Consider the following 12,108-nt stretch of genomic DNA (forward strand, 5'->3'; position numbering starts at 1 on the left):
ATGACTCTCTGGCCATTCATCAGTGGAAAAAGAAAGGCAAAGGTAAAATCAAGTTACAGAACCAAGTAGCTTTATGTTAGGCTAGACTTTGAAAGTTTTAGTTTCTAGGCAAGAAATCTAGGGAAGAAAGTACAACTGTATCATAAATGGCCAAGGATAAATCGGCAAATGAAGAACAAAGTAAAGTGGCAGGGGCACTAATTTTTTTCATTTATTTAACGAGTATGTATTTTGCCCATACTGTGTGTTTTTGCTGTTGTTATTGGGAGATAAATGAATATCAGAAAAGAAGAAAAATATATTTATAAAGAGATCTAGCATAAACCAACACTATAATCATACAATAAGCCTTGATTCTCTTGTCCTTCACCTGCTCTTAAGGAACTTATAAACTAGTTTTGGAAAGATGACACACACATAAGATAGAAAATGGTTGATGCCTGAACAGAATGCATCATTATGTTAATTCTTATCTTAGAATCAGACATTTCTCTGCATTTATTTTGTGTCCCAGATATTCAGATATTCATTTTGATTTTAAAATTCCACATAGAGTACAGTCACTATGGAAAACATATAGCATTTCCTCAAAAAAATTAAAAACAGAATTACCATACAATCCAACAATGTATATCTCTGGGCATATATCCAAAAGAATTGAAAGAACTTTTTAATGATTGCCATTCTAACTGGTGTGAGATGGTTTCTCATTGTGGTTTTGATTTGCATTTCTCTGATGGCCAGTGATGACGAGCATTTTTTCATGTGTTTGTTGGCTGTATGCATGTCTTCTTTTGAGAAGTGTCTGTTCATATCCTTTGCCCACTTTTTGATGGGGTTGTTTGTTTTTTCTTGTAAATTTGGTTGAGTTCTTTATAGGTTCTGGATATTAGCCCTTTGTCAGATGAGTAGATTGCAAAAATTTTCTCCCATTCTGTAGGTTGCCTGTTCACTCTGATGGCAGTTTCTTTTGTTGTGCAGCAGCTCTTTAGTTTAATTAGATCCCATTTGTCAATTACGGCTTTTGCTGCTGTTGCTTTTGGCGTTTTAGACATGAAGTCCTTTCCCATGCCTATGTCCTGAATGGTATTACCTAGGTTTTCTTCTAGGGTTTTTATGGTTTTAGGTCTAACATTTAAGTCTCTAATCCATCTTGAATTAATTTTTGTATAAGGAGTAAGGAAAGGATCCAGTTTCAGCTTTCTACTTATGGCTAGCCAATTTTCCCAGCACCATTTATTAAATAGGGAATCCTTTCCCCATTTCTTGTTTTTCTCAGGTTCGTCAAAGATCAGATGGCTGTAGATGTGTGGTATTATTTCTGAGGGCTCTGTTCTGTTCCATTGGTGTATATCTCTGTTTTGGTACCAGTACCATGCTATTTTGGTTACTGTACCCTTGTAGTACAGTTTGAAGTCAGGTAGCGTGATGCCTCCAGCTTTGTTCTTTTGACTTAGGATTGTCTTGGCAATGCGGGGTCTTTTTTGGTTCCATATGAACTTTAAAGCAGTTTTTTCCAATTCTGTGAAGAAAGTCATTGGTAGCTTAATGGGGATGGCATTGAATGTTTAGATTACCTTGGGCAGTATGGCCATTTTCATGATATTGATTCTTCCTATCCATGAGCATGGTATGTTCTTCCATTTGTTTGTGTACCCTTTTATTTCACTGAGCAGTGGTTTGTAGTTCTCCATGAAGAGGTCCTTTACATCCCTTGTAAGTTGGATTCCTAGGTATTTTATTCTCTTTGCTGGAAAGGATGTGGAGAAATAGGAACACTTTTATACCATTGGTGGGATTGTAAACTGGTTCAGCCATTGTGGAAAACAGTATGGCGATTCCTCAAGGATCTAGAACTAGAAATACCATATGACCCAGCCATCCCATTACTGGGTATACACCCAAAGGATTATAAATCATGCTGCTATAAAGACACATGCACACATATGTTTATTGCAGCACTATTCACAATAGCAAAGACTTGGAATCAACCCAAATGTCCATCAGTGACAGACTGGATTAAGAAAATGTGGCACATATATACCATGGAATACTATGCAGCCATAAAAAAGGATGAGTTCGTGTCCTTTGTAGGGACATGGATGCAGCTGGAAACCATCATTCTCAGCAAACTATTGCAAGAACAGAAAACCAAACACCGCATATTCTCACTCACAGGTGGGAACTGAACAATGAGATCACTTGGACTCTGGAAGGGGAACATCACACTCTGGGGCCTATTATGGGGAGGGGGGAGGGGGGAGGGATGGCACTGGGAGTTATACCTGATGTAAATGATGAGTTGATGGGTGCTGACGAGTTGATGGGTGCAGCACACCAACATGGCACAAGTATACATATGTAACAAACCTGCACGTTGTACACATGTACCCTAGAACTTAAAGCATAATAAAAAATTTTTAAAAATTTAAAAATTAAACAAAAAAGAATTGAAAAGAGGCTCTCAAAGAGATATTTGCACATCTATGTTCATAGCAGCGCTATTCACAATAGCCAAGTAGAAGCAATCAAACTTCCATCAACAGATGAAGAAGTAAACAAAATGTGGTACGCACATACAATTGAGTGTTATTCAACATTAAAAAGGAAAGAAATCTTGTCACATGCTACAACATGAATAAACCTTGAGCTTGGGCCTGAGGGAAAGCAGACACCAGCAGCAAATATTTAGAGACTGGTAATAGTTACAAGAGTCCACATATTCAAAAATCAAAGGGAAGCTGTGGAATCTTTGATTATCACAGTTTCAATGGTACTGCTGATTCCATCCCAAAGACTTTTCAACTGTGAGCTACCTTTTTTCTTTTTTCTTTTCCCTCTGAGACAAAGACAGTGATGAAAGAAACATCACTGCCAAATTAACAGATATAATGAAAGATCAAAAGTAGAGACATGTTCAAAGTGAAAATAAAAACTGGAAATGGAGAATTTAGGCATTCGTTTTGAAGGTAAGCTAGGAAAGTATATGAAAATTGTTAAGAGGAGTTTTAGAGAAAATCCTACATGAGAATTTAAGAAAATAGTTGTTGTAAAGAGCCAGCTCTTATCCAATAAAAAAAAAATTTGAGTAAGACTGTCAAAAAAAAAAGACACTTAAACTAATCCTATGGGTAAAACTTGCCTCTCCAAAATGTTCTTGAGCTCTTCTGTGTTCATCACTAACATTTTTCCTCTATACATTCACAAGCAGTAAAAGTTAGAAATGAAAAACCAAACCTTTCTCACAGGATTCATTCTGCTTGGACTAACAGACAACCCAGAGCTTCGAATTATCATTTTTGTATTTCTCTTCCTCACCTACATATTCAGCATCATTGGAAATCTGATCATCATCATCCTTACACTACTTGACTCCCACCTCCAGACCCCCATGTATTTTTTCCTCCGGAACTTCTCCTTCTTATAAATTTTCTTTACAACCACTTTTACTCCCAGGCTACTGTTCAGCATCTCAACTGGGAATAAAGCCATCAGCTTTGCTGGATGCTTCACTCAATATGTTTTTGCCATATTCCTTGGGGCCACAGAGTTTTGTCTTCTGGCTGCCATGTCCTATGACCGTTATGTAGCCATCTGCAAATTCCTGCATTACACCACCATTGTGAGCAGGAGGATCCACATTAAGCTGGTTCTCTGCTCTTGACTGAGTGGATTCTTGATCATCTTTGTCCCAATCATCTTCACCAGTCAGCTGGATTTCTGTGCCTCCAACAGACATCATTATTATTGTGAATCATTATTATTGTGACTATGGACCCCTCATAGAAATAGCTTGCTCAGACACAAGTCTACTGGAACTGGTTGACTTTTTCTAAGCAGTTATGACCTTGATGATCACCCTGGTGCTAGTGATTCTCTCCTACACAAACATTATCAGGACTATTCTGAAGCTCCCCACTGCTCAGCAAAGAAAAAGGGCTTTTTCCACATGTTCTTCCCTCGTGGTTGTCATCTCTCTTTCTTATGACAGCTTCATCTTCATGTACATAAAACCTTCAGCAAAAGAAGGTGTTGCCTTCAATAAAGGAGTAGCTGTGCTCAATATCTCAGTTGCCTCTTCACTGAACCCATTCATTTACACTCTAAGGAATAAACAAGTAAAACAAGCCTTCAAGGACATGGTCAGAAAAATTGTGAGTCTTTATTCAGTTTAATCACCCCGAAATAAATAGAACTTTTGAATGATATTCATGGAGCTCCTCAGCTGATAACTTGAGCTTCAGATTTCTCCTTTTGTTAAAGTGATTTCTCAGAAAAATACAATGTGAGCATGTGTCTTCTTTTTTTTTTTTTCAAACTTGCTGACAAAAGTATTCAGAGAAGGCAAGTTCAAATTTTTTTCTGGTAGATATAGTTTAATAAAGGGAAAAATTAGTAAAATTATATTCTTAGACTTTGTACACAAAAACAACTACTTGGTTAAAAACTATTTTCTTATAAATCTGGTGATTAGCTGAATGATTAAGTCTTCCTTCTCATGAGGAGCTCTTAGTCTCATCAATAAAGAAAAAGTTGCAAACACATTGGGTCAGAAATGACTAGCTACTTCTCAAAGAAGGTTACCAATGATGTCCTACCAAAAAAAATTCTATTCCAGATCACCTTTTCTTAGGTTCTAAACAATTTTGATTCTGAAGCTTCTTCCTCTGACAACTCCAAAGATTATCTCTTTCTGGCATAAACCACAGAAATTATTTCCAGTTGTAAAGTACAGTACTGGCTTTCATGTGTGCTCCTAGAACATTGCTGACTGTCTGATTTGAGAGCTGAAATCAGAATGAAAACTCTTACCAGAGAACCATCTGGATTCCATTTAAAGGAAGACTCAGGTGAAGAAAACTCTTTGGCAATTTTGGCAATTATAAAAATCTATTAAGAGCTGTATTGTGACAAGGATGTGCCTAGCTTTTACAGGATATATTTAGAGATGAAACTGAGGAGGTTGGGAGTGTTAGGATACTATGCCGTGGTCTATTAACTATCTTAACAACTTTCTGCCATCAGAGTCCCTTGGATGCCCCTCTGACCTTGCCAACTATTGTGGTAATTCCAGCCCCCTGGCTTCCTGTGCTTAAGTGGAGTCACCTGGCATTTACTACTTCAGCCCTCATCATCTCAATGAACATCAAGCCCAGCTCCATGACTATCCCTCTTACCATCATCCCTGGTGAATAAGAGCCACCAGTGAACTTACTAATCATGCTGGTGCACCTCTCAGAAACACATTCCCTTATGCCTTGGTGAATGGTGTGTCCTGTAGGCCCTCCTATGAAGTAAATCATCTAGTGGGCCTTATGGTCTAATAGCATATATCCATCCTATCATGCCAATCTCCCTCAACCTCTTTATTTATTCCTTTACCACCTTTCAGAGCAACTCAGATATTTCCACAGTGTTGGACATCACAATTTTCAGGCTCGAAGATCTGCCCCAGCAGTGAAGTGAAATCCTCACTCCACATTCTATGAAAGTGCTCCCCAAGTCAATAAATTCTAGCTCAGCCAGTCTTACATGTTAGACCCCTGATCAAAATTCAATCCCAGGAGCATTCCTCTAACTCCTACCAGTACAAGATAGCCAATTCTTACAATTCTTTCAGTATGTAGGTTCTTTCCTCCCTATCAAGCCCAGCATGTCCTTAGCTGGATTATATTGGGTTTAACCCTAACAGATCAGCCTAGCATCTGGGAAAGGAATTGAATACAACTACTGAAGGAAGCATCAGGTGATCTCCTGAAACATCTTCCAGGTAACTCTTACTACGAAAGAGTGGGCCATCTCTGCAAATCAAAAGTGTTTGGAGGGAGTTGCAAAGTAAAAATAATTACAGGCATCTATCCAGATGTCCCTTTTCCATGTTTCCAGTCCCAGATTTCCCCATCAAGGTCCTTAGCTTTATAACAGACCTTCCTTGCTAATGATTCAAATATGTCTGAACCTCTATGTCATTAACAAGTAGATCAACACGCCAGTCAACCAAGTCTGTCCTTCCACTGCAAGATATAAGACCCTCTTTTTAAGCTACCACATAGGCCCTCTGGATCTCATAAGCCACTAACTGCTTGTTAAAAGCCCTTAGACTCTCATCACCTCTCTTCAGGACATCAATACAACTTAGCAGTAACTGTCAATTTCATTGTCTTTGTAGGCATTTATTCCCCTGTATTTTTCAAATACCTGCATCATTACATATGCCACTGCATTCTTCTTGACTAGGACATTTTTCCAAACAAACCAACTCAACTTTGAAGGATTTTGAAGACTGTAGTGCACTGAAGTTATTGATAGCAACATGAACAAAACTAAGCTAATCTCAGTTCTTTACTAGATGGATTCAATCCACCAACCATCAGCCTTACAGAATAAAATTCATGCCCATTTCTGGGTATAATACTATTTATTTCAGTCCTGCTTGTTTGTCTATACATACTGTTTAACATGAAATCAAAAATTACAAGACACACAAAAAAGTGAGAAAAAAACAGTAGCAAAACATAAAGCAATGAATAGAACTAGACTCAGAAATGACACAGATGTTGGAATTATTAGACAGTGACTATAAAGCGATTATGATTACCATGTTAAAGTATTTAGTGCCGATTGCTGGCAAGATGACCAAATAGGAACAGCTCCAGTCTGCAGTTCCAAGCAAGATCAACACAGAAGGTGAGTGATTTCTGCATTTCCAACTGAGGTACATGGTTCATCTCACTGGGACTGGTTGGACAGTGGGTGCAGCCTACAGAGGGTGAGTCAAAGCAGAGTGGGGTGTCACCTCACCCAGGAAGCACAAGGGTTTGGGAAATTCCCTCCCCTACCAAAGAAGCCATGAGGGACAGTGCCATGAGATATGGTGCAGTCCAGCCCAGATACTGCACTTTTACCATGGCCTTTGCAAATGGAAGACCAGGAGATTAACTCCAGTGACTACACCACCAGTGCCCTGGGTTTCAAGCACAAAACTGGGTGGTCGTTTGGGCAGACACCAAGCTAGCTGCAGGAGGTTTTTTAGGGTTTTTTTTTACCTTTTATTTTGTTTTGTTTTGTTTTGTTTATTCATACCCCAGTGGTACCTGGAATGCCAGCAAGACAGCACCATTCACTCCCCTGGAAAGGGGGCTGAAGCCAAGGAGCCAAGTAATCTAGCTCAGCCATGGAGCCCAGCCAGCTAATATCCACTGGCTTGAAATTCTCGCTGCCAGCACAGCAGTCTGAGGCTGATCAGAGATGCTCCAGCTTGCTAGAGGGAGGGGCATCCACCATTGCTCGGCTTGAGTAGATGATTTTACCCAAGTAGATGAGTAGAGTAGATGATTTTACCCAAACAGTGTAAAAAAAGCTGCCGGGAAGTTAAAACTAGGTGGAGCACACCACAGCTCTGAATAGACTAATAACAAGTTCTGAAATTGAGGCAGTAATTAATAGCCTACCAACCAAAAAAAGTCCAGGACCACACAGACTCACAGCCGAATTCTACCAGAGGTACAAATAGGAGCTGGTACCATTCCTTCTGAAACTATTCCAATCAATAGAAAAAGAGGAACTCCTCCCTAACTCATTTTATGAGTCCAGCATTATCCTGACACTAAAACCTGGCAGAGACACAACAAAAAAAGAAAATTTCAGGACAATATCCCTGATGAACATCTATGCAAAAATCCTCAATAAAATACTGGCAAACCAAATCCAGCAGCACATCAAAAAGCTTATCCACCATGATCAAGTCAGCTTGGCCCTGGGGATGCAAGGCTGGTTCAACATATGCAAATCAACCAATGAAATCCATCACATAAACAGAACCAGTGACAAAAACCATGTGATTATCTCAATAGATGCAGAAAAGAACTTTGACAAAATTCAACAGCCCTTCATGCTAAAAAACACTCAATAAATTAGGTATTGATGGAACATATCTCAAAATACTAAGAGCTATTTAAGATAAATCCACAGCGAATATCATACTGAATGGGAAAAAACTAAGCATTCCCTTTGAAAATGCACAAGACAAGGATGCCCTCTCTCATCACTCCTATTCAACACAGTATTGGAAATTCTGGCCAGGGCAATCAGGAAAGAGAAAGAAATAAAGAGTATTCAAACAGAAAAAGAGAAAGTCAAATTCTCCCTGTTTGCATATGACATGGTTGTATATTTAGAAAACTCCATCATCTCAGGGCAAAGTCTCCCTAAGCTAATAAGCAATTTCAGCAGTCTCAGGATACAAAATCAATGTGCAAAAGTCACAAGCATTCCTATACACCAAGAACAGACAAATAGAGAGCCAAATCATGAGTGAACCCCCATTCACAATTGCTACTAAGAGAATAAAATACCTAGGAATACAACTTACAAGAAATGTGAAGGACCTCTTCAAGGAGAACTACAAACCATGCCTCAATGAAATAAAAGAGGACACAAACAAATGGAAGAACATACCATGCTCATGGATAGGAAGAATCAATATCATGAAAATGGCCACACTGCCCAAAGTAATTTATAGATTCAATGCTATACTTATCAAGCTACCATTGATTTTCTTCACGGAATTGGAACAAACTACTTTAAATTTCACATGGAACCAAAAAAGAGCCTGAATAGCCAAGACAATCCTAAGCAAAAATAACAAAGCTGGAGGCATCATGCTACCTGACTTCAAACTGTACTACAAGGGTACAGTAACCAAAATAGCATGGTACTGGTACCAAAACAGATGTATAGACCAATGGAACAGAACACAGACCTCAGAAATAACACATCTACAACCACATGATCTTTGGCAAAGTTGACAAAAACAAGCAATGGGGAAAGGATTCCCTATTTAATAAATGGTGTTGGGAAAACTGGCTAGCCATATGCAGAAAGCTAAAGCTGGATTCCTTCCTTACACCTCATACAAAAAGTAACTCAATTTGGATTAAAGACTTAAATGTAAGGTCTAAAACCATAAAATCTCTAGAAGAAAGCCTAGGCAATACCATTGCGGACATAGGCATGGGCAAAGATTTCATGACTAAAACACCAAAAACAATGGCAATAAAAGCCAAAATAGGCAAATGGAATCTAATTAAACTAAAGAGCTTCTGCACAGCAAAAGAAACTATCATCAGAGTAAACAGGCAACCTACAGAATGGGAGAAAAATTTTGCAATCTATCCACCTGACAAAGGGCTAATATGCAGAATCTACAAGGAACTTAAACAAATTTACAAGAAAAAAGCAAACAGCCCCATCAAAAAATGGGCAAAGGATGTAAACAGACAATTCTCAAAAGAAGACATTTATGCAGCCAACAGACAAATGAAAAAAATGCTCATGATCACTGGTCATTAGAGAAATGCAAATCAAAGCCACAATGAGATACCATCTCACACCAGTTAGAATGGCAACCATTAAAATGTCAGGAAACAACAGATGCAAGAGAGGCTGCGGAGAGATAGGAACGCTTTTACACTGTTGGTGGGAGTGTAAATTAGTTCAACCATCGTGGAAGACAGTGTGGTGATTACTCAAGGATCTAGAACTAGAAATACCATTTGACCCAGGAATCCCATTACTATACCCAAAAGATTATAAATCATTCTACAATAAAGGCACATGCACACATATGTTTATTGCGGCACTATTCACAATAGCAAAGACTTGGAACCAACTCAAATGTCCATCAAAGATAGACTGCATTAACAAAATGTGGCACATATACACAATGGAATACTACACAGCCATAACAAAGGATGAGTTCATGTCCTTTGCAGGGACATGGAGGAAGCTGGAAACCATCATTTTCAGTAAGCTATCACAAGATCAGAAAACCAAACATCGCATGTTCTCACTCGTAAGTGGGAGCTGAACAATGAGAACACATGGACACAGGGAGGGGAACATCACACACTGGGGCCTGTTGGGGGTGGGGGGCTAGGGGAGGAATAACATTAGGATAAATACCTAAAGTAGGTGATGGGTCGATGCATACAGAAAACCATCATGGCATGTGTATACCTATGTAACAAAACTGCACGTTCTGTACATGTAACCCAGAACCTAAAGTATAATAAAAAAAGAAAGCAATCCTATTTATAATAGCATTAAAAATACTTATGAATAAATTTAACTAAGGAGGAGAAAGATCTGTACACTACAAACTGCAATTAATTGAAATTGAAAAAGGCACAAATAAATGGAAAGATATCCTGTGTTATTAGATAGTAAGAATTAATAGTGCTAAGATGTCCATAGTACCCAAAGTAATCTACAGATTCAATGCAATCTCCATCGACATTCCAACGACATCTTTCACAGAAGTAGAAAAAACAATCCTAAAATTTGTATGGAACCAAAAAAGAACTCAAATAGGCAAAAAATAAATTAGCAAAAAGAACAAAGATGGAAAGATTACACTTCCTGATTTCAAACTCTATTACGAAGCTATGGTAATCAAAACAATATAGTACTGGCATCAAAGCAGGCATTTAGACCAATTAAAGAGAATAAGGAACCTAGAAATAAATCCACACATATATATATGGTCAATGAAACTTCCACGAATCTGCCAAGAATACAGAAAGGAGGAAAACATAGTTTCCTTAATAAATTGTTTAGGAAAAATGAATATCTACATGCAAAAAAATAAAGTTAAATTATTATCTTCCACCATACACAAAAATCAACTCAAAATGTGTTACAGATTTAAACGGTAAGATGTGAAACCATAAAACTCTTAAAAGAACACATAAGGAAAGGTACCATGACATTGGTCTTGGCAATGAATTTTTAGATACGACATCAATAACACAGGCAACAAAAGCAAAAGTAAACAAGTGGGACTACATCAAACTAAAATGTTTCTGTACGACAAAGGAAACAGCCAACAAAATAAAAAGGCAACCTATAAAATCAGAAAAAAAATATTTGCACATCATATATTTAATAAAGGGTTAATATCTAAAATTTATAAGGAACTAATACACCTCAATAGCAAAAAAAGAAACAAATAACAAAGAGCCCATTTTTGGTGGGAATGTAAATTAGTATAGCCATTTATTAGTATTTCCATTATGGAAAATTATATAGCAATTTCTCAAAAAATAAAAATTGTGAAATGCAGGGATTCAGCTTCAATCTTCTGCATTTGGCTAGCCAGTTTTCCCAGCACCATTTATTGAATAGGGAGTACTTTCCTCATTGCTTGTTTCTGTCAGTCTTGTTGAAGATTAGATTATTATAGGTATGTAGCTTTATTTCTGAGTTTTCTATTGTGTTTCATTGGTCTATGTGTCTGTTTTTGTGCCAGTACCATGCTGTTTTGGTTATGGTAGCCTTGTGTAGTTTGTCGTGTTATGCCTCTGGCTTTGTTCTTTTTGTTTAAAATTGTTTTGGCTATTCAGGCTCTTTTTGGGTTCCATATGAATTTTATAATTGATTTTTCTAATTCTGTGAAGAATGGCATTGGTAAATAAGAATGGTGTTGAATCTGTAAATTGTTTTGGGCGGTATGGCCATTTTAACAATATTGATTTTACTAAGTTTTCAGCACGGAATGTTTTTCCATTTATTTGTGTCATCTCTGATTTCTTTCAGCAGTGTTTGCAGTTCTCCTTGTAGAGATCTTTTGCCTCCTTGGTTAGCTGTATTTCCAGGTATTTAATTTTCTTTGTGGCTATTGTAAATGAGATTGTGTACTTGATTTGACTCTCAGCATGGGTGTTAATGGTGTATAGAAATAAAATGGGGGGGCCGGGCGCGGTGGCTCAAGCCTGTAATCCCAGCACTTTGGGAGGCCAAGATGGGTGGATCACAAGGTCAGGAGATCGAGACCATGCTGGCTAACACGGTGAAACCCCGTCTCTACTAAAAAATACAAAAAATTAGCCGGGCATGGTGGCAGGCGCCTGTAGTCCCAGCTACTTGGGAGGCTGAGGCAAGAGAATGGCATGAACCCGGGAGGCGGAGCTTGCAGTGAGCTGAGATCCAGCCACTGCACTCCAGCCTGGGTGACAGAGCGAGACTCCGTTTCAAAAAAAAAAAAGGGAAAGGACATGAACAAACACTTCTCAAAAAAGACATTCATGCAACCAGCAAACATGAAATAAT

At 38.2% G+C, this 12,108-nt stretch overlaps 2 protein-coding genes and 1 pseudogene across 43 annotated transcripts in view; all 3 read left to right on the plus strand.

Annotated features, from left to right (window-relative positions):
• BLOC1S1 (biogenesis of lysosomal organelles complex 1 subunit 1) overlaps positions 1–12,108 on the plus strand; it is a 1,086,347-nt gene that overhangs the window by 942,888 nt on the left and 131,351 nt on the right. The window contains exon 1 of one of the 41 annotated variants that reach the window (XM_050748985.1): positions 11,746–11,751. The exons of 39 other annotated variants lie outside the window; for them this stretch is intronic. The gene's annotated coding sequence lies outside the window, so the exon portion shown is untranslated. Of the gene's footprint in view, positions 1–11,745; positions 11,752–12,108 lie in introns of those variants that run through there. One more of the 41 variants, XM_050749020.1, reaches the window with a different exon arrangement.
• TMT1B (thiol methyltransferase 1B) overlaps positions 1–12,108 on the plus strand; it is a 686,675-nt gene that overhangs the window by 576,153 nt on the left and 98,414 nt on the right. The window lies entirely within an intron of this gene.
• On the plus strand, positions 3,224–4,175 carry LOC126931611 (olfactory receptor 6C4-like; annotated as a pseudogene).

The sequence above is a fragment of the Macaca thibetana genome, chromosome 11 (assembly GCF_024542745.1).
Source record: "Macaca thibetana thibetana isolate TM-01 chromosome 11, ASM2454274v1, whole genome shotgun sequence".
NCBI classification, from domain to species: Eukaryota; Metazoa; Chordata; class Mammalia; order Primates; family Cercopithecidae; genus Macaca; species Macaca thibetana.